The following is a 23,673-nucleotide window of genomic DNA, read 5'->3' on the forward strand; positions in this document are numbered from 1 at the left end:
GCGTTAAGGAGCCCGTGTCGCAGAAAATCCGGCGTCAGCGACGGCGTCCCGCGTCGGCATCCAGCGTCGGACGCCGCCTCGAGAATTAGAATTTCGAATCACTTTCCGAATCATGCATACCCAAGTACTTCTCTACCACCAAGGTGGCTCATACCTGGTCTTTCATTCTTCACAAAGCTATTCCTCGGAATTTTTCAGACGCACTGAAACTTTTCATTTGACCGAAAGTGCGATTTGTCTGCCAACTACAGCTTTTGATTGCGAATACAGGTTTGCCGGTTCATGGGCTATGAGGCTTTTCTTAGTGGTATGGCGTTCTAAACACCTCACTATAGCTGTTTCATATAAAGTTCTTTCTTTTATTTCGACGTTGTTTGAGAAAGTGTGGTCAGCTCAAAAAAGTAATGATGTACACCAGGCGAGTGAAGATAACACAATGTTTAGCATATGTGTAACAAACATGTTCGAGTTCCCAGGCATTTAACATAAGAGCCCAAGTCCGAATTATACCGTTGAATAAAAAAGAAACGCTGAGTGTTTAGACACTTCAAATTGGATTATACATACACATTTTGGAACCGCACAAAGGTCCCCCAGTGTAGCAGTGGTCATCGATATGTATAAAAAATTACTGTTTTTGGAAAGTTCTGAGGACTGTATTCGATTAAACAGACGCGAAAGCTGTAATATCTACAGACTCACGAGTGCTGTATAGCGATAACGCGGGATCCGAGGGATGAAGATAATCGTTCCTTCTGTTGCTCACGCTTACGTACTCTCGTGCCGACGGCCCGTGGGAAACTGGCTACTCGAGGAGAAAGAGGATGGTTACTCGGCCCTCTATTTGTTCTAGGTGGCGAGAGCAGCATTACGGTAACCGTGACTGCACACCTAACTGCAGCTGACGGCGGATACAGGTAGGCATAATTCCCCGCAACGTTCCGGCGTACATCTAGAGACGTACTTGCTCGTACGCGACGTCGCATTACTGAATTCTACATGTGCGATTTGTGGGTTCTCGACAACGAAGAAAAAAATTGTCTTTGAAGGAGGCCGTCGGGCATAAATATGCACTCTCAGCAGTAATTCACTGTACGCTAACAATAATTGAAGATGCTAAATAATTATTGTTGCTGAAGACATTAGACGGGAACGATCTGACTGTGTACCAATCAAGTTTGCTTCGTCCACATGAAGTTTGGAGTGAGATATTTTTCACCAGCGTAGGAGACGACTAGGAAGAAATTATTGTCGCTTGAAACTCGACTCGGCCAGCTAAAGGAAACTAGTTTCTTGATGGGTAAGCACTCAAAAGGCCGTATTTAATTTTTTTTAATGTTTTGCTGCCTTAGTCATTTCCTCGCACTAAAACCGCTCCCCATGATCGCCAGGATTTCTGCTCAACGTAACAGCTGTTAGGAATGGAACATAATTATCGGTAAAAATCATTTACAAAATATTGCCCCAATTTCATGTTCAGCTAACCAAAGTTGGGAGCGGGGAGGCAGGTTAGGAGAATTAAATCTCCAGGCTAATAACATGATGCAGTGGCTATGGATGGATGGATGGATAGATGGATGGAAAAAACTTTATTGAAGTCCACCAGAAGGGGCACTGGCACGTAGGGGGTCGCTCCCACTTCGGGACAGAAAGGCGTGGCCTAGCATACATTATTAAGACATGAATAATCAGAGTTTGTATTAAATTCTTGCACTGCTAACTTATCGAACAAAAATGTTGATCACTCTAAATCAAATGACCAATAAGCCCAGGTGCCTGCTATAAGCGACGAAACAAAAAAAAAATATTGGCGCGATGCTGAGTGAGAGAGAGCGAATATATGCACTAAAAAGAAAGCGCACGCAGCTGATATTCTAGCTGAGATTGCTAGAAAGAATAAAAGTTGGATACCTTTTGCTATCGTTAGAGCATATAATCGTCGTATCGTAATAAATTCAGAATGCACAGCAATGGCTGAGGTTCGCATTCCAAGACTCCAGATAGTTACATTGCATCACCAAATTAAGAGAACTTCAGGCGACAGTTGACGATTTACAGATGTAGTTCTCCAAATGTGGAATAGGCCTTCTCACTGGAATAATCATCATCATCATCATCATCATCATCATCATCATCATCATCAGCCTGGTTACGCCCACTGCAGGGCAAAGGCCTCTCCCATAACCAACAACCCCGGTCATGTACTAATTGTGGCCATGCCGTCCGTGCGAACTTCTTAATCTCATCCGCCCACCTAACTTTCTGCCACCCCCTGCTACGCTTCCCTTCCCTTGGGATCCAGTCCGTAACCCTTAATGACCATCGGTTATCTTCCCTCCTCATTACATGTCCTGCCCGTGCACCATTTCTTTTTCTTGATTTCAACTAAGATGTCATTAACTCGCTTTTGTTCCCTCACCCCAGTCTGCTCTTTTCTTATCCCTTAACGTTACACCCATCATTCTTCTTTCCATAGCTTGTTGCGTCGTCCTCAATTTAAGTAGAACCCTTTTCGTAAGCCTCCAGGTTTCTGCACCGTTGGTGAGTACTGGTAAGACACTGGAATATGAAAGAGTTAGTTTGGCGATCGGTATGATGATGTGCAAAAGTAAGACATGAGCCAGAAATTTCCGTATCTGTTAGCGACTTCTTTTTTAACTGCATGCTATGTTTGTTTCTCCTCCCAAAAAACCCAGAACGGTCGCTTAATTTTGAACCGGTCGTATTATTAAGGTGTGTCTTCAGTTAGACTACTGACTGTATTTCAGGCATTTTCTTCAGCTTTTCATACAGCATTTTTACTGCTACCGAAAGCCGTGTTTGGTGCCTATATGCGTAAGGAAATGTAGACGTGTGTACCCAAATGAAGCTTCAGATTAGCTTAGATTTTTGAAAAGTTTGACAATCGATTTACATTAGCGCCCTAGGTTTTGCTTAAATGGTTATAGCACTCTATTCGCAGGCTGCTTCGTCGTGGTAAATTAGTTGTTTCCGTAGTACCTGCTTGCAAGGTAACAACTAGCGGCGTAATTCAGGCGGTAGCTAAATTAGCAGCTGACCACTATAATTATGGCGTATATATGCAACATAAACCGCTTGCGGAGAGTATATCCTCGCTAGTCCTGTCATATACTAAGGGTAGATTCGTAATCGAAAAAGTGCCATCATCCTAACTTGCACAAAAAAGAAGAAAGTTACTTTATTTTGTTCACCAGATGTTTTTATTTGTTGTTCACTGGATGGCTAAAACAAACTGACGATTTTCATATCGCTGCAAACTGCTGCCGTGTTGCAAAGGCGCTTCTGTGGATCACGTTGGCCGCGTCCGGTTACGTTGGCTGCGTCAGTGCGTCGAACCATCGGCCGTGCTATATATAGACACTATTGTTATAGTTAACGCCACCCAACCTATGCGCTCGTTCACGCTACGTCGGACTATATTTAGCCATTTATTGTGGTCTGGATCGTCGACCACTGCGGCGGCGGGCAACAGGGCTTTAGAAATGCAGCCCAAACGGATGCTCAGTGAAGAAAATTTCGCGTCGCGATATGCATACGGGAGGAACTACAGGGCAACGTTATAGTGCAAAGCAACATTTAAAATAGAGATGCTAGAACATTGCTGGGTTTCTCATTGCGTCTCTAGCTTCGTCGAGCTGCGGGAGAGAGAACTGACAGAGAGTGAAAGCAGAGTATAAAAATGAGGATAGTGATCTAGAGAAAAAGAAAGACGCTTGATTCTGGAACCCGTGAGGGAGCACGGCGAAGGGTCGTCAGAGGAGAGGCAGTGGGAAGTGAATGATAATAGAGAAAGGAGGCAGGATGTGGCCTAATAGACTCCACTAAGCGCGACAAATGGCAGTCCTCAGTAAAGTGGCTAGCGTTGTAGCAGGTGCTTAGAGGGCGTCAGTTCCAGTGCAATTTATAACCTTATGAAAAATAGCATCGCGTAGCAAAGCGACGCGGCGAGTTGTTGGTAGAGCCTAGCGGAGGAGAAGCAGCGGCGCGCGCGAGCGAGGAATGCAGCCCTGATGAATGCCCTCTAGTGTGGCGCGCGAGGCAGGAGGGATCAGGCGATAGAGGAAGGAGGGGCATTCTTCTCCGGCGGCTGCTAGGATGCCTCGATGTCCTCCTGTCCGATGTGCACCCGCCACTGCGTACAAAATGGAAACAACCGCGGCGTCTTCTACGGTGTTGGACACGCGAATCGCGCGCGCTGTAGTTGACGCCTTTAGCGGACGCCGTACGGACGCGTTGCCGGCTCTCGTGTGTCTTGTTTGCAGTTTGGCACTAGTTTGCTGGCCTACCTCCAGCTGCGCTGGTCTCTGGTGCTTGCGATATCAGAGCCAACATATTGGCACAGCAATTATATAGACATTCCGGATCCATTTCTGGCGTCGACGTCGCCGTCACCGTGAGCTTCCGTATGAGTGATAGTGTGTGGGGGTGAGCCGGCAAACGAGGGTGACCCGGCAAACGCTGCTGAATCTCCCGTGCGCGACCGAGTAACGCGTCCCGGATGCGTGCTCTCTTCTATGGCGCGCGAGGCAAGGAGAGCAAGCAAAGGGGAGAGGTCAGGCAAGGGAAGAGGGTTGTTCTGCGGTGGCTGCCAACCTGTCTCTATCTCCTCTTCGCCCTCCGCTCCGTACGAAGTGGAGACATACGTCAGGCATGCGACGCAGCTGGCGAAGCGAGCGGAGGCAACGACGAGGAACGCGGTGTGACGTCATACCAAACGGCGGGCCGCGAACTTGCGATTTCGCCGTGGCGGTGCTCCGAGGAGGCACATGACGTCACGACGTCGCCTCGCCGCGGATACATTTCTCTCTCTGTCCATCTCTCGCTCCCTAGTCACTACTGCGCATGCGCCACTAGTAGTACCAAGCCACAGGCGTTCTGCGGCTGCGCAGCGCCGCGCCTTTCCGCCCACGGAGGATTCTGAATATTATTGTCCTAAATACAGCAATTATGTCCTGCATAAAAGAAATCATTTTTGCCGGAGATTACCTCTCACCATCCATCGGGAGGGGGGGGGGGGCGGTATAAGACGGATTGGAGTGATAAACGCTTGTGGGATTGGGCTGCTAGTAATTTATCATGCCATTGGTTACCAGCGGTTAACGCACGAACACCAGAGCTTATTAGTAGTAAGTCTCTTTCCGCTATAGATCTCACCTTCGCTAGTACTAATTTGTATATATCCACTTGGTCTGCAGTAAACTCGGGCACAAGTTGTGACCACCTTCCTATTCTTCTTGAGCTCGTATACCCACTGACTCAAATTACTACGCATTCAAATACTCGCGTTAATTTAAGCACATTCAAAAAGGTCTTGCACATTACTTTATCGAATCAGCATTTGGATAATGAAGAATAAAAAGGCATAACTTTATTGTCTGTTTTAAAAGAGTCCGTAAAAAAAGATCTCTAACCACTGTGCACTCCACTAAAAGCGGGTCTTCTAACCCTTCGTGGAACACAGAGTGCTCACGCCATTACAGGATAAAAAAAGCAGCGTTGCCAGGACTACTTTATAATCAGTGCCCTAGCAGTTGGAGATACTATGAGTTCGCCACAGCAACATTTAAAAGAACAGTTGCAAATGCGAAATACAAACTTGATAGTGAGCACTTCGAATTTCCTTCAAAGGCCGCCAACAAAAAAGCACTTTTTCGATTTCTGAGGAATAAACAGGTCCTTCCGGCACAAATAAACGCCGACTCTGTGGTTCCCACACCCTGCGAATCGGGCGAATTACTGAAAGATACTGCGAAAGGTCTAGAATGTCGCTTTAAATTGGTTTTGTCCAATCTCGCTATGCCGCCTACCTCATGGTGAAGACATCGAAGAAGTTACAATTTCAGAGCTGGAAAATGTACCAAGCCAGCTGCCTAATTCGGTTCCCGACCCCGATGGCATTACTACGGCAATAATAAAAAAACTTTATTTAAGATATCATCACACGCATTACTTAACATGGTAAACCATCTTATTAAAAATTCGTGGATTCCTTCGGATTGGAGACTTGCAAAAGTTATCCCAATATTAAAAAAGCAAGGTGTCAGTTAAGAATTAACATTAGGCCAATATCTCTTACATGTTATGAAATAAAACTCCTCGAAACACTCTTACAGCACCGCATAGGTTATTGTCTGACAGAGAACAAGATTTTTAGCCCATGCTAGATTGGCTTCAGACGTCGGTGCTCTAATTGGTGTGCCCATGCCGCATGTCGACCTAGAAAGTCGTATTCAACTTGCTCGATGTCAGAAAAGATATGCAGCCTTTGTCACTTTGTAAATAACTAAGGCATATGACAGCGTAGAACATGTAAGCCTAATAAACGCGATTAAGAATGCTGGTCTGCCAAAATATTTTTCGCGTGGGTTTATTAATTTTGAAACGGTAGGCAATTTTACTGCTGTCTACGCTGATTGTCTTCATCAACTTATCTGTAGTCGAGAGGTCAAACAAAGGGATCATTCCTATCTCCATTGGTGTTTAATATTTTAGTGTGTACTGCATCTTTGCAAAAAAATGTGCATGTGTACCTATACGCCGACGACATTACATTTTTACTGAATCAGTACACTTACATGTCTCGTGTCAAAATTTACAGTCTTATATGTACTGCGTAGAAATGTTGATGGAAAAACCCTCTCTATTAATATCACTAAAGGCGCCATCCTAGTATCGCCTCAAAGTGTTCCTGCACAAATTTAGACTCTTTATCGACAAGACAGTTTCCCACAGCTGAGTTCACTTAAATATTTGGACGTACTGTACACGGATTAGCTTCATTGGAGTCCACATGTAGAGTATATTAGCTCAAAGGGAGCACGCACAGTAGGAATGTTGCGTAGGCTCAGGAGCATTCGATCAGGGTTGCATCGGCATATTCTCATTATGATCTATTACATGTATGTTTGCGCGATAATAGAGTTGGACTGCATTTTGTCTTCTTGCGGACCTGCATACGAAATTCGGCCTCTGATTCTATTAGAACGAGAGGCGTTGCATTTATGTCTTGGGCTTCCTAAGTTTGTCGCTAACGATATCTTATATCAAGGAGCACGTCTGCCTTCTCTTCTCATGCGATTTAATATCCTATCACTAGAAGCTTTTCTAAAAATATTAAGATCACCACGGAGGATATCACAATATGTTTTCGGAAATGAAGCGGCCTACTGTTTTAAACTGTCAATAGAATCGGTCACGTTGCTCTCAAGTTATGTTCGCTTAAAAGCTGTTCGACCCATTAAATATTCAACTATTCGAAGTGGTCTTACTATTTGATGTGGTCTTACTCTGTTCCAGATGCTTGAATTGAATTTGATGACATTTTTCCAAACAGCGCTAAACATCTTCCCTATCAACATCTGAATAGTATTCTGAAAGACCACCTAGCACACCTGGATACAAAGACCGTTATAGCAACTGATGCTTCCGTCTGTGAAGAAAAGGCAGGGATGGGCATTGTATCACCTCATCTGAATTGGTCTTTTTCAATTCGGCTACCTGACTTCATGCCTATCTTTCAGACTTCCTTAGCTTTACGCAAATTGCCACCGTCTCTGTCATCAGCCATAAGCTTAACTGATTGCCTTTCTGTTTGTTCTTCAATAACAGCACTCAAATTGTCAGATGCATTAAAATCTTACCATTCTCTTCTCCCAAGACACTTAGGCCTCGTTCGTTTAGTGAGGGTGCCAGGTCACAAAGGCCTAGAATTAAACTAATATGCAGATACACTCACAGTAGCATCCACCGATGGTCCTATAATCCCAATTTTACCTTCGTCAGCTTTCATTACTGTGGCGCGATTCACAAAATAAACTACTGCGAATAAGTACACGCAATCATCATTGGCAACTTCTGATTTCCCGTATCTCACTTTTCCTTGGAATAACGTATGGTGCTCCTCTAGAAAAATTGAAGTAACTATTACAAGACTACGGTGCCGAGTCCCTCCACTGAACTTTTACCTCCACAGGTCTGGTCTGGCTATGTTGCCCTTGTGCCCTTTATACAATGAGAGCGAATCTCTGGAACTCTTCTTTCTGACGTGCCGTTGTTTCATTATTCAACAGAAAAAATTTTTATAAGAACCCTTCCAAAAGCTTGGCTTGAATTGGCTCTATAGCTTTGTCCTTTGGGGCTACCGCACTGTGTAACAGCCACAGGCCCGTTTATGAAGCCCTCTCCATCTTTCTGCGTGAGACAAAACGAATTGCACGTTAGAATTCTTGAAAATTCCTGTAATGCTCATGAAATTAACTAAAATATCCAGACAATTCATTCTTCATACCTGTAATAGTAGACACTTTAAACTTAGACAGTTTCTTAGCCAGCGTTGGCAGGCAACCACTGTCGGAGGAAGCTATCCTCGGCCCATGGCCTGACACTGCAATTTCAATACGTGCAACAAAAGTATTGTTGAAGTTTCTGCAGGACACCAAGCTCGACGAGCGGCTCTAGCAAGACAACTGTCTCACGTACATAAGCACTCACCACTTCTCTTATCATCATCCATCCAACTACGTTCACTCCCTTTCCCTCTTCCCCAGTGCAGAGTAGCAGACTAGAGCGCACTAGCTCCAGGTCGACCTCTCTGTCTTTTCTATCAATAAATCCCATTCCATTAAATCCGAATTGCAAGATACTTATTTCATTTCACCCTAACTTATTCAGAAAAAAATACTAGCAGTTCCTTCATTTTCTGATTCATGGCCAATCCCCCAAACTGGTTTACGCAATTTCGCTAAGGCACAAGAACGAGAACAAGGTTGGCGCGCGTAATTTGAGCCAAACATGAAAAATATTCAAATGCCACTCAGCTGGACAGAACCAAGGTAATGTTGTTGGCCATCGCTTGAAAATTCTCAGATCATTCTTGTTTTGCATTCCGCTGTTTGAAGTCGTAGGCGATCTCACCGCTGCCAACCAGATGTTTGGATCGGACTGCTGGTACGATCTGTTGGGAACTCGGCGCTGACGCCCGTGGTTGTACCTGGGTCGCAAGCCCCAAGGGTAGCGTTGGCCTGGCGGCCTGGGGTACAACTGGAAGCATCCGAAGGTCCCGGCAAAGCATGAGTCGACTGGTAACAACGAAACAACTTGTTTATTTTAACATCGCAAAGAGTTGGCGGTCAGGTTTGACCGAAGTAGAGAGACGGGAGAGCACTTCACTCAACAGAAGAAATCGGAGCCCTCCTTTTGGCGTCCGGGGGCAGCTGTTTTTATACTCTCGCAGTTGAGGGCAAGAAGGAACCCCTCAAAAGACGAGCACGTGAATGTACAATGGGCTAATGGTGACGCACACTGTCGTAGCGCTGCCGTAGCACCATGTTGAGCACGATCTCGTAGCACCCTGTCGTGGCGCTGCCGGTCGGACACAATAACTGTAATGAGAGGGTGGTCCCTGCTTTGGCATCGCCTGTTTCGGGCATAATGACTGGAACGAGATCCCTGCTTTGGCATCGCCTGTTTCGGGCCCAATAACTGGAATGAGATCCCTGCTTTGGCATCGCCTGTTTCGGGCACAATGACTGGAACGAGATCCCTGCTTTGGCATCGCCTGTTTCGGGCACAATGACTGGAATGCGAGGATGATCCCTAGGCGGTCGCATCGCCGCAGTCGCGCCTGGAAACACCTGGCGATGAGTGTTGCGGCGACGACGATCGGGCCAAAATGTCTGCCGTCCCGCCGCAGTCGCGCCGGCAAAACCACGTGTCGCAGGCGAAACGCAACAGACCGCCCCGCCGGGGGAAGGAGATCCCGATGGACAGGGGACTGCATCCGCTGTCCGGAGGGATGTCGCTCGATGATGCTCATAACCGAAGTCGGGCGTCCCTTGACGTTTCTTGAGCGCAGCGCACAGAGAAGGCCTCGTTCTCTTGTTCAGGTTCGCACGGGACACTGCAAAGTGACTTCGGGAGAGTTCACATTTTTGTTCTCGTTCCCGGCAAGCGTTAGAACTACGCTGAAACTCAACCGCTCAGTCAGCAAGCACGGCACAACCCTCACTAAGCCCTGCCAGGCTCTTTCCCCTTTTTATACCACTGCCTAGTTCCTTACAGTAGTCTAGCATCACTCAGAACGCGTCCACAAATTGAAAAATTGCACTAGAAAGCATATCATCACTTTGAAACACTAAACAAAAGCAATATGTTAAAAAAAATCCTGCCTCAGGAAGAAAAACATCAGTAACAAACAATTTTGAGGCTGATTCCTACGTTAGGGGCTTCGACTTAAGCCATCGGCGTTACCGTTGAGACTCCCCTTTTTGTAACGCACCTCAAAGGAATATTGTTGTAAAGCGAGGCTCCAGCGCAGGAGGCGGCCATTTTTGGGAGAGATGGTCTGCAGCCATTGGAGAGGGCAGTGATCCGTCTCAATGATAAACCTCGAGCCGGCTAGATAGCATGACAATTTCTGAACGGCCCACACGAGACATGCACACTCTTTCTCGGTGGCGCTATACGCCTGCTCACGACTGGTCAGCTTACGACTAGCATACAGGACGGGGTGTTCTACTTCTCCATTTTCCCGTTGGCACAGTACAACGCCCATGCCTCGCTCACTAGCATCGCACTGAACAATGAACCCTTTTGTATAGTCTGGCGATCGTAGCACAGGCTGGCTTGTTAGGGCACTCTTTAGGGCGCTAAAAGCTCTTTCCTTTGTCTCGTCCCAGACGACTGTTAGAGGCTCTGTCTTTCTTAGAGCATCCGTCAGGGGAGCCGCGATATCAGAGTACCTAGGGATGTACCTCTGATAGTAGCCGGCGACACCTAAGAACGACCGAATATCGGTCTTGGTGCGCGGTTGCGGAAAGTCTCGCACAGCGGCCACTTTTATTTCAGAGGGGCGGCGACGACCCTGACCAATCACGTGACCGAGGTAGACAACCTCGGCCTGTACTAACTGGCACTTAGGAGCCTTTACTGTCAAGCCCGCTTCGCGCAGGCGGGTTAGCACTGCCCGCAAGTGTGTCATATGCTCAGACCAGGATGCGGAGAATATCGCTACGTCGTCTAGATACGGTAAAGCGAATTCTTGCTGTCCCCGCAACACTTTATCCATGAGGCTTGAAAAACAGTATGGCGCGTTCTTCAAACCAAAACTCAACACTTTAGGACGGAATGTTCCCATTGGTGAAATGAACGCCGCATACCTACTAGCCTCTTCTGTAAGTGGAACCTGCCAATAACCCCTGACAAGATCTAGGGTGGAAATAAACTGAGCGCTACTAACTTTCTCAAGGCGCTCCTCGATGTTAGGGATCGGATAAATTTGATCCTTAGTGATGGAATTAAGCCTGCGGTAGTCGACGCAAGGACGAGGTTCCTTGCCCGGTACCTCAACTAAAATCAAAGGGGAGGTATAATCACTCTCACCTGCCTCAATAACACCGAGCTGTAGCATTTTCTTTACCTCAGCCTCCATAATATCGCTCTGGCGGGGTGACACCCGATACGCCTTGGATCGTACTGGCTCTGGGGAGGTAAGTTCTATATCATGAGTAAGTACAGAAGTCCTACCAGGCCTCTCAGAGAACAGACCTTGAAACTCTTGTAATAGCTGGTGTAGTTCGGTTTTCTGCTCGGGCGACAGCGGTGCTTTACTGATAAGGTCACTAATGACTTGACCGGTGTCTTCCCTGTTCGTCACTGAGCCTAGTCCCGGAAGCTCGACTGGAAGCTCTTCAGGAACGTTTATCATCATGCACACCACTGCTTCCCGTTGTCTATAAGGTTTGAGCAGATTACAGTGGTAAACTTGCTGTGCTTTCCGCTTTCCTGGCAGACTTACCACGTAGTTAACGTCCGACAGTTTCTGAACAATTCGTGCTGGGCCCTCCCACTGCACGTCTAGTTTGTTGTTTAGCGATGTGCGCAATATCATGACCTCATCGCCAACCTCAAAACGACGGGCCCTGGCTGTCCGATCATAATAAACCTTGGCCCTCTGCTGGGCCTTTGTCATTGCTTCACCTGACAACTCCTGTGCCCTTCTTAAGCGTTCGAGGAGCTTAAGTACGTACTCCACCACGACTGGGTCGTCGCCCCTACCTTCCCATGATTCTCGAAGCATGCGAAGCGGAGATCGAAGCGAGCGACCGTACACCAGTTCAGCTGGCGAAAACCCCGTAGCCGCATGCGGCGCGGTCCTTAAAGCAAACATCACCCCAGGCAGACACAGCTCCCAGTCAGTTCGATGTTCAAAACACAATGCTCTCAACACGCGCTTCATGACGGAGTGGAGCTTCTCAACGGAATTCGACTGTGGGTGGTACACTGAGCTGTGTAACAGCTTTACCCCACACCTTTCGAGAAAAGTTGTCGTCAAAGCGCTAGTAAACACTGTGCCCTGATCTGATTGAATTTCTGCAGGAAAACCAACTCGCGCAAATATGGACAGTAGTGCATTGACTACCTCAACTGAGCTGAGTTCTTTAAGCGGCACTGCTTCAGGGAACTTTGTCGCTGGGCAGATCACAGTCAAAATGTGTCTGTACCCCGTGGCTGTTACCGGCAGAGGTCCCACAGTATCAATAACGAGCCGTCTAAAAGGCTCCGTAATGATAGGTACCAATTTCAACGGCGCCCTCGATTTGTCCCCTGGTTTGCCCACCCGCTGACAAGTGTCACATGTCCTCACGAAATGGTCTGCGTCCCGAAAATACCCTGGCCAATAGTACTCTTGCAAGAGACGGTCCTTAGTTTTCTTAACTCCTAGGTGTCCGGACCACGAACCCCCATGTGACAAGCGCAACAGATCCTGTCGATAGCATTGAGGCACGACCAGCTGATCGAACTCCACTCCTCGGCGGTCTAGATACTTCCGGTACAGGACTCCACCTCTTTCCACAAACCGCGCAGTTTTCCTGGCGATACCTTCTTTGACATTGCAGCGCACGTTTTCCAGGCTGCCATCCTTTTTTTGCTCGGCTATCAAAGCCGACCGGCTGACTTTTAGCAACCTATCAAGTCCGTCTGACGTAGGCGCGATGAGCAAATCAGTAGATAGCTCTTCTAACTTTCCCGTGTCGGGCATTTCCTCTCCAGTATCTGGCGCCTTTAACGTTACAGACTCAAGTTTATTCAGTTCGGGCGTGCTCGGAATATCAGCTTGCTGCGCCTCTGACCCTTTTTCGTTGTTTGATAACGTCGGCCCCGCAACTACCGCCTTTGCAGCGAGCTCCCGAACCTTCGATCTGGTTAAGGCCTGAACACTAGCTTCACCAAACAAAAGCCCCTTCTCGCGCAGGAGGTGATCGGACCTGTTTGAAAATAGGTACGGGTACTGGGGTGGCAGCATAGATGACACTGCCGCCTCCGTCTCAAGCGCTCCGAAAGGTCCTTCAATAAGCACTTTTGCTACTGGCAGACACACGCTATGAGCTTCCACGGCTTGCTTGATCCATGCGCACTCGCCCGTGAACATATGGGGTTCTACGTAAGACGGGTGAACTACATCCATCGTAGCTGCGGAATCGCGAAGCACTCGGCACTCTTTCCCGTTCACGAGGAGGTCTCGCATGTAAGGCTCGAGAAGCTTCATGTTCTCGTCAGTGCTGCCTATTGAAAAAAACACAACTTTTGGTGTTGTTTCCGGACACTGCGCCGAAAAGTGACCCGGCTTCTGGCACGTATAACACAAGCGCGCTCGCCTCATCTCGAACCGCTTTCTGCGTTTGGCTGCCGCCGTCTCTTTACGTTTGGTCGGACTGCTTTCACTCGCATCCTCACTACGCGTGTCCCTCTTTGCTCTCATGGGTGTGAACTTCGGCCTCTCAAACTTCAAGCCAAATTCACCCTTTTGACCGTCCTTAGCTCCGCGAGCCCGACGCGTCACAAACTCCTCGGCTAGCTCAGCGGCTTTAGCCACCGTACAAACGTCTGGCCTATCCAAGACCCAGTATCGCACGTTCTCCGGTAACCGACTATAAAACTGTTCTAGCCCGAAACACTGCAGAACTTTATCGTGGTCACCAAACGCTTTCTCTTCTTTGAGCCACTCCTGCATGTTCGACATAAGCCTATACGCAAACTCTGTATATGACTCACTTTTGCCTTTCTCATTTTCCCGAAACTTCCGACGGAACGCTTCCGCAGACAGCCGGTACTTTTTTAGCAGACTCGATTTTACTTTGTCGAAATCCTCTGCCTCCTCTCTATCCAAGCGAGCGACTACGTCGGCCGCCTCGCCGGGTAACAAAGTGAGCAAGCGCTGTGGCCACGTTTCCCGAGAGAACCCCTGCTTCTCGCACGTTCGCTCAAAGTTAACCAGGAACAAACCAATGTCCTCTCCAAGCTTAAACGGCCGCATCAGGTCAGTCATTTTGAACAATACGCGTTCTCCTGCACCGTGTGCCTGACTTCCATTACGAGCGCGTTCCATCTCTACCTCGAGACGCTTCATTTCCAAAGCGTGTTCGCGCTCTTTTTTTTTCTCTTGTTGCTCTCGCTCTTTCTGTTCTTTACGTTCACGCTCTTCTTTTTCTTTCTGTTCTTTACGTTCACGCTCTTCTTTTTCTTTCTGTTCTTTACGTTCACGCTCTTCTTTTTCTTTTTGCTCTTTAAGTTCGCGCTCCTGTCTTTTTGACCTCTCCTCAATAGTCTCAAGGCATTCCGACAGCTCGTCATCCTCAGCCTCTAACTCAAGAATAGCCTTTAGCAGTTCAGGTTTTCTTAGTTTGTCTGAGACATCCAGACCCAACTCTCTTGCAAGCTCCAACAATTTCGGTTTGCGCAACGACTTCAAATCCATGGCTGCTCTGAATGCTGCTTTCTCTACTGCTTACTATTGTCTTGCCGCAACTAACCCGGCAGCAACGACAACCACAATTACCAGCTCTGTTTCTGACACTAACAAAAAGCCTGGCAAAGCTCAGAAGAAGAAAGTCCCGCACTCACCAAACCTCGCAGGCAGGAATTCCGCGCAGTCGTTCCGCTGCAGGCAACCAGTCGTCACACAGGGCTCGTTGCACTGCTCCCGGATCGTCGTTGAGCTGCTCAGCATACAGTCAACTGCATCTCTTCGCTGCTGGCCTCCGTTGTCGCGATCTCACCGCTGGCAGACAGTTGTTTGAAGTCGTAGGCGATCTCACCGCTGGCAACCAGATGTTTGAAGTCGTAGGCGATCTCACCGCTGCCAACCAGATGTTTGGATCGGACTGCTGGTACGATCTGTTGGGAACTCGGCGCTGACGCCCGTGGTTGTACCTGGGTCGCAAGCCCCAAGGGTAGCGTTGGCCTGGCGGCCTGGGGTACAACTGGAAGCATCCGAAGGTCCCGGCAAAGCATGAGTCGACTGGTAACAACGAAACAACTTGTTTATTTTAACATCGCAAAGAGTTGGCGGTCAGGTTTGACCGAAGTAGAGAGACGGGAGAGCACTTCACTCAACAGAAGAAATCGGAGCCCTCCTTTTGGCGTCCGGGGGCAGCTGTTTTTATACTCTCGCAGTTGAGGGCAAGAAGGAACCCCTCAAAAGACGAGCACGTGAATGTACAATGGGCTAATGGTGACGCACACTGTCGTAGCGCTGCCGTAGCACCATGTTGAGCACGATCTCGTAGCACCCTGTCGTGGCGCTGCCGGTCGGACACAATAACTGTAATGAGAGGGTGGTCCCTGCTTTGGCATCGCCTGTTTCGGGCATAATGACTGGAACGAGATCCCTGCTTTGGCATCGCCTGTTTCGGGCCCAATAACTGGAATGAGATCCCTGCTTTGGCATCGCCTGTTTCGGGCACAATGACTGGAATGCGAGGATGATCCCTAGGCGGTCGCATCGCCGCAGTCGCGCCTGGAAACACCTGGCGATGAGTGTTGCGGCGACGACGATCGGGCCAAAATGTCTGCCGCCCCGCCGCAGTCGCGCCGGCAAAACCACGTGTCGCAGGCGAAACGCAACACCGCCTAAGTAGATAATTAGTCTGAATTATATCAGCTTCTGGAATATTACAAGAAAATGATAAGTATCAATGAGAAAATTGTAGAAGAACAAGAAAAACTCCGGTTACAGCTTTCTGTTGCTTAATACGTGTTATATAAAAGCATTCTTCGGAGTGTGACGAAAGCCCGCAAATACACGCAAAATTACCGCGCGACTGGCAACTCAAGACACTTTGCGTGTATTTACGAACTTTCACACATCGAAAGCATTTTTTGTAGCACGAATCGAGCAGCCGAAAGCTGTATCTGGAGTTTTTTATGTTACTCTACTGGTTTCTCATTGACATTTTTCATCTGATTATAACTTTTGAGAAGTTGGCTAATTATTTAGGACAAATTATGTTATTAAGCGGCATGAAAAAACATATAATCTAGGTATCTCCTAGCGATGGCAAACAACCTTACCTTGGTTCTGTCCAGCTACGTGGCATTTGCGTATTTTTAACGTGTGGCTCATGTTACGTGGCACACCGTGCATATAAAATGCAACAAAAAGAAACCACAAAGTGACGATTAAACAAGAAGTACCATGGTAATTCCAAGAGAAAAGGTTTGAGTAGAAATATATTTTGTGGGAATTTTCTGATCTCAGTTAGCACAGAATAGTTTGATCAAAATAATGGGCGATAACTTAACGCAGCTATATGCGATTCAATGGACTAACGTTATTCACCGTCATATCTGTCTCAGTAACAGCTGACTGTATAGGAGAGCATATTGCGCACACAAAACACAGTTGGACATGAGGGACTTTGGAGTGAACAACAGGAAACGAAATGCGTGTTCGTGTGCACACAAACTCGACGATTAGGCAGCTGTTGTTTTCCCATCAGAGAGCAAAAGCCTGTCCACAATTTCGTCTCAAAAATAGTAGCTTCTTTGCAAGCATGAAATGCTTTTAGCTCGCGTTATCGGCGACATTGAAGTGACCTCGAGCTAAAATCCAGACCCGTTATCCGGGGAGGTATCCTAAACAAAATGATATAATCTGGGCAGCCAGTCAAAACTTATGAAAATGCGGACCCTGGGCCCCACCTTCTTGTACATGACCGCATTCCATACGCTAGTTACCGTCCGAACAAATTACAAAATATTGTTTTCGAGTTCATCCTAAGGTTTGTTCACAGTATCACCGGAACTGCAACTTCTAGTGCGCTGAAATTTTATTTGTCATTTCCAGCAACAAACGCGTCAAAGACAGATGCAGAACGCCGTACAGTTAAATGTCGTCTTTTGGCACTGAGACAGGGTTACCTGTGCTATTTTGAACGCCAGCTGCACGTCAGTTCCACGGACAAGTTTTGCGTCGCCTCGAGAGATGGCGCCACGCTGCGTGGTGCCTCCCTCAGGCGCTTTTTTTCTAGCTGGGCAATAAGCTCGGTCTTTATGGCGTCTTTCTTTACCTGTCGTTTCACATTCAGCCAGTTTTCTTCTTCTAGTTGGACAGCGTCCGCATGGACCAGTGCACCGTGTGGTGCGGTGTGGTGTGATGGGGTGCGCCGTTTTGAGCGCGCATTAGGTCCATTTTAACATTGTCGCTAGTATAATCTATAACCAATATGCTTTGCCGGTTGTCATTTTATGCTTCGTGTGTTTTCGATTACGGCAGAGCCAGCAATTCTTTACTGCGAAGCTGTTAAGGGCTAATTCACCCATGATATTGTCCGTGTGTATATACAAAAGTGCCCATACGTGGGCCGATCCCGAAGACAGTGCAAAGCATGGCCGATCCACGGCGGAGGTGAGGCAGACATTAAGCAGTCTCCATTCGTTCGCCGATACAGAAGATAGTGCAATACCGCGCCGACCCGCAGCGGAGGTACAGTTCGCCATTAAGAAGCCCACATACAGAGCTTCGCTGGTCATCCTTCTTCACAGAGTGGAAGAGCGCGTAGTTCTTTCTACTGCTTTTTTAATGCGCGGTGATCATCTACTTATGTTTAGGAATCAGTAATCGGCTTTTGCTTTCAGCTATCTTTGGACATATGAAGGCTTTGCTTCTGGTAATTCGCATTTTCAAGAAAAATGGTAGAACATGTGGTGACGGTGACCTTTGAGAGCAGCAGGAAAAGGCTGAAGATCATGCCCGGACCTATGCCCTTTATTCGGTTATAGGCATAAAGAGTTGGCTATCGCTATAATATCAGAAAATCTACAACCGTATACTGTGTTGGTGGATCGATGACAGGGGCAACCGAATCTTGCTGGGAAACACCTTCTTCTTTCATGTGATCAACCATCATTATTGGACATCCATCACATCCAAAATATGCCAGGAAACATCAATCGTTCGTCAGGAACGCTTTCCGTCATTTATTCGCCAAGGCTACGCAAAAGCGTTAAAAAACGCATATAAGCTCGCTTGACACCGTGCCACCGGTGAAGTAGCTCGTTGGGCTCCGAAAGAGCAGTTATGTTACAGCGCAGCTTCTAGGCACCCGTTCTTGCAGCCGCCGGCGTCGGCCTAACCGAGCGAACGAGCACAGGGAAGGATGAACTAGCGAACGCAAATACGCGAGGAGGAAGGTATGGTGAAGGCGCGAAGAGAAGAGCAGGGTTCAGCCATCATGGCTATGACATGGCGCCAGAGAAGCGCGTCCCGTTTGGGAGGTCTGTCTGGGCGGCTGTTGTGAATCGCCCCCACGTGTCAACCACAGGGTGCCTGTCGCCATCTCCACATTAGTGAGGCCGGCACGTCGCACTTCGCTATCTTTGCAACGTGCCGCATATCCGTAACATTGCTACACTTAAAACGAGACACAGCGATTTCACACAAGCACCGTAGATTCTGTTCACCATCTCGCATAGAGTTGATTTCCAGACGTGTCTTTTTGTAATAACAATATTAAAATACGCGGTTCAAAGCGTTTTTCATAGTCATGAATCAACCACTTTTTTATTAAACCTGTGAACATCCAAGTGCACCGTGTGTTAAACCGTCGCCGGTGAAGAAATTTTCGAGGCGAATCTTTTCTTGCATACTATTAGCTGTGGAACACAAGGTAGCTTATATTGCAGAGAATTTCCATACACAACTGCGCAAATGACATCTCTTGGGTTCTACGTAGCAATACAATAAACTAAAACATAGAGCTTCCACATAGAATGCCGGGTAGTAGGTATCATTTAGGCGCAACATCTAGTGAGGCGAGTCTAGCAGTGCTATTGGAGGAATTAGAGGGCAGTAAATGGGATATAATAGGGCTCAGCGAAGTTAAGAGGACAAAAGAAGCACGTACAGGGCTAAAAAGCGGGCACGTCCTGTGCTACCGGAGCTTAGCGGAGATACGAGAACTAGGAGTCAGATTCCTGATTAATAAGGATATACCTGGTAACATATAAGAATTCTATGACATTAACGAGAGAGTAGCAGGTCCTGTTTTGAAACTTAATAAGAGGTACAAATTGAAGGCCATACAGGTCTACGCCCCTACATCCAGTCATGATAACCAAGATGTCGAAAGCTTCTATGAAGACGTGGAATCGGCGATGGGCAAAGTCAAAACAAAGTACACTATACTGATGGGCGACTTCAATGGCAGGGTAGCAAGACGCAGGCTGGATACCAGTCAGTGGGGGAATATGGCATAGGATCTAGGAATAGCAGGGGAGAGTTATTAATAGAGTTTGCAGAAGAAAATAATATGCGGACAATGAATGCCTTCTTCCGCAAGCGGGACAGCCGAAAGTGGACGTGGAGGAGCCCAAATTGTCATACTATAAATGAAATAGCCTTTATTCTCTGCGCTAACCCTGGCATCATACAAGATGTAGATGTGCTCGGCAAGGTGCGCTGCAGTAACTATAGGATGGTAAGAACTCGAATTGGCCTAGACTTGAGAAAGGAACGGAAGAAACTGGTACACAAGAAGCTGATCAATGAGTTAGTGGTATGAGGAAAGATAAAGGAATTCCTGATCAAGCTACAGAACAGGTAATCGACTTTAACTCAGGAAGAGGATCTTAGTGCTGAAGCAATGAACGACGATCCTATGGGAATCATTAAAGCGTGTGCAATAGAAGTCGGTGGTAACTCCGTTAGACACAATACCAATGAGCTATCGCAGCAGACGAAAGATCTGATCAAGAAACGCCAATATATGAAAGCCTCTAACCCTACAGCTAGAATGGAACTGGCAGAATTTTTCAAGTTAATCAACAAGCGTAAGACAGCTGACATGAGGAAGCATAATCTGGATAGAATTGAACATGCTCTTCGGAACGGAGGAAGCCTAAAAGAAGTGAAGCGGAAACTAGGAATAGGCAAGAGTCAGATGTATGCGGTAAGAGAAAACGCCGGCAATACCATTACTAATATGAATGAGATAGTTCAAGAGGCTGAGGAGTTCTACAGAGATTTATACAACACCAGTGGCACCTAAGACAATAATGGAAGAGAGAATTGTCTAGAGGAATTTGAAATCCCATAAGTAACGCCGGAAGAAGTAAAAAAGCCTTTGGAGCTATGCAAAAGGGGAAGGCAGCTGGGGAGGATCAGGTAAAAGCAGATTTGTTGAAGGATGGTGGGCAGTTTGTTCTAGAAGAACTAGCCATCCTGTATACGCAATGCCTCATGACCTTGAGCGTACCGGAATCTCGTAACAACACTAACATAATCCTAATCTACAAGAAAGGGGGCGCCAATGACTTGAAGAATTATAGACCGATCAGCTTGCAATCCGTTGCCTACAGAGTATTCACTAAGGTAATCGCAAATAGGATCAGGAACACCTTAGACTTCGGTCAACCAAAGGACCAGGCAGGATTCCGTAAATGCTACTCAACAATAGGCCAGATTCAAGCTATCGATCAGGTGATAGAGAAATCACCGAATATAACCAACCACTATATATAGCTTTCACTTATTACGAGAAAGCGTTTGGTTTAGTCGAAACTTCAGCAGTCATTGATGCAACACGGAGTCAGGGTGTAGACGAGCCGCATGTAACAATACTGAAATATATCTATAGCGGCTCCAAAGCAACAAAATCCCAATGAAGAAATGGGTCAGTCAGGGAGATACAAAATCTCCAATGCTGTTCAGAGTTTGTTTACAGGAGGTATTCAGACCTAGATTGGGAAGACATAGGGATAAGCGTTATTGGAGAATAACTCAGTAACTTGTGATTCGCTGATGATATTGTCTTGCTTTGTAACTCAGGGGACCAACTGCAATGCATGCTCACTGACTTGGAGAGGTAAAGCAGAAGGGTGGGTTTAAAAATTATGCGGAAAACTAAAGTAATGTTTAAGAGTCTCGGAAGAGAACAGCAGTTTACGATATGTAGAAAGGCACTGGAAGTGGTAAGGGAATACATCTACTTAGGGCAGGTAGTGGCCGCGGATCCGGATCATGAGACTCAAATAATCAGAAGATAAGAATGGAATGGGGTGCGTTTGGCAGGCATTCTCAGATCATGAACTGCAGGTTGCCATTATCCCTCAAGAGAAAAGTGTATAACAGCTGTATCTTATCATTACTGACGTACGGGACAGAAGCCTGGAGGCTTATGAAAAGGGCTCTACTTAATTTGAGAACGACGCAACGAGCTATGGAAAGAAGAACGATGGATGTAACGTTAAGGGATAAGAAAAGAGCACATTGGGTGAGGGAACAAACGTGAGTTAATGACATCTTAGTTGAAATCAAGAAAAAGAGATGGGCATGGGCAGGAAATGTAATGAAGAGGGAAGATAACCGATGGTCATTAAGGGTTACGGACTGGATTCCAAAAGAAAGGAAGCGTAGTCGTGGGCGGCAGAAAGTTAGCTGGGAGGATGAGATTAAGAAGTGTGCAGGGACAACATGGCCACAATTAGTAGATGACCATGGTAGTTGGAGAAGTATGGGAGAGGCCTTTACCCTGCAGTGGGCGTAACCAGGCTGATGATGGTGAGGCGCTACAAATGGCGGAATAGGAAAAGACATGACATATTTAACATCTTGTTCGCAAGTAATAAAATGGCTATTCCTTCCGAAATCATGAGTAGCTGAAATGCAGTGCGTGGTGCTGCCGTTTATATATATATATATATATATATATATATATATATATATATATATTATTAATTTATAGAATACTGTCAATCCCTCATGGGGATTTTTACAGGGGTGAGCAACAAGTCACATCAATGAAACACTACTAAAACATTCAATAGATGAGTACATAATAATGGGAGACTGTTAAAGAATAGGAGTAGTGCATACATACATAATAATACACACAACGAAACCAATGCACATCAACCAGCAGGAAAACCAGGGAAAAAAAACAAAATAAAATGCAGGGTAGAAGGCATCATTCAAATACAAAATGCACAGAACAACAAGTGTAGGCAAGTGCTTTCCTATCACAAACTGAATCGGGATGGATTGAATGGCGAAAGCAATTTAGTTATTTATATTGACAACTTTTAGGCTCATGCAGCACGCTCAATTAAATCCATAAACTGTGCTAGTGTAGGCTGTTGTTTCGCAACTACATCCAGTGCATTCCATTCACGAATTGAGCGTGGGAAGAAAGAATAACGAAACGTATTATTAATAAACGGATATTCTACAAGTTCCCATGCGTGCCGTCTTCTGGTTGGTCTGGTATCACGAAATTTAATGTAAGAGTCGGAGTTTATGCGGAATGATCTATGCAATAGTTGGTATACAAATTTGAGCCGAAAAAGCATTGCGCGACTTTCAAGGCTAGCTAGACCAGCACGCTGTAACAGAGCAGTAGGTGAATCAAGGCGTCCATATCTGTTAAAAATAAAACGCACCGCTTTCCGCTGCACCCTTTCCAAAATGGCGATATCGTGCACAGTGTGCGGGAACCAGACAATACTGGCATATTCTAAGACTGGGCGGACAAAAGTGACGTATGCAAGGAGCTTTGTTTCATGTGTAGAATATGACAAGGCCCGTTTAATGAAGAACAGTTTGTTTAATGCTTTATTTGACACTTGACGCACGTGCTCTGTCCAGCTGAGATTAGAGGATATTATGAGACCCAGATATTTATACTGGTTTACACTTCGAAGTGGCACATCGTTAAAGTGGTATGGAAAATCATGCTTAGACGCTTTATTTGTAATGTACAGGCTCGTCCACTCTTAAGGTGAACACGGCTCACCGTGGCCGCGCTCCGCAGGGCGCCAGTGCGTCCGGCGCGGCGGCGCATCGAAGCGAAGCGGCGCAGGCGCACACGGACCTCGGGGAGGCGCTTCGCGTCGTCTGCTACAGCGCTGGAGCGCGCCGCTCTGGCTTTGCTGTAAAGTACGCTTCACTTGACCCAAGTGATCGAGCGACCGAGGCGGTGTGGCGGGAAGGCACACTTCACTTACTGGAGCATTTTCCAGCTAGTTCGGTCTACAGCTTGTGAACAGCCTGCTTAATCAATATACATTAACAGAAACACGCTTATCACCACATAAATCACTTAGCATGTTTTATAAGTGATGAGGGTAAAAATACAGTCATTTTTTCGCGCTCTTTATTATGCTGGGGCGTAGAGGCGACGCTTGATAGTCGTGTGAGAGACGTCACCCAGCCAGAGGCTCTTCTTAATTTCCCGAGCGATAAAGGTCGGGTTTGCAGCAGCCGCCGCAACAATGGTCATGTATTCAGCTTCAGTGGTCACTGTTTGCCGGGCTTTACGGGGAGCATCCGCAATTCTTCCATCCTTCTTGTAAGCATGGACTATTCGATTCACAGTT

General features: G+C 46.8%; 1 long non-coding RNA gene across 1 annotated transcript in view; it reads left to right on the forward strand.

Annotated features, from left to right (window-relative positions):
• LOC142574240 (uncharacterized) overlaps positions 1-23,673 on the forward strand; it is a 77,459-nt gene that overhangs the window by 43,559 nt on the left and 10,227 nt on the right. The window contains exon 2 of the long non-coding RNA XR_012826466.1: positions 854-917. This is a non-coding gene — a long non-coding RNA (uncharacterized LOC142574240). The remainder of the gene's footprint in view (positions 1-853; positions 918-23,673) is intronic.

The sequence above is a fragment of the Dermacentor variabilis genome, chromosome 3, assembly GCF_050947875.1.
Source record: "Dermacentor variabilis isolate Ectoservices chromosome 3, ASM5094787v1, whole genome shotgun sequence".
In the NCBI taxonomy this organism is placed as follows: domain Eukaryota; kingdom Metazoa; phylum Arthropoda; class Arachnida; order Ixodida; family Ixodidae; genus Dermacentor; species Dermacentor variabilis.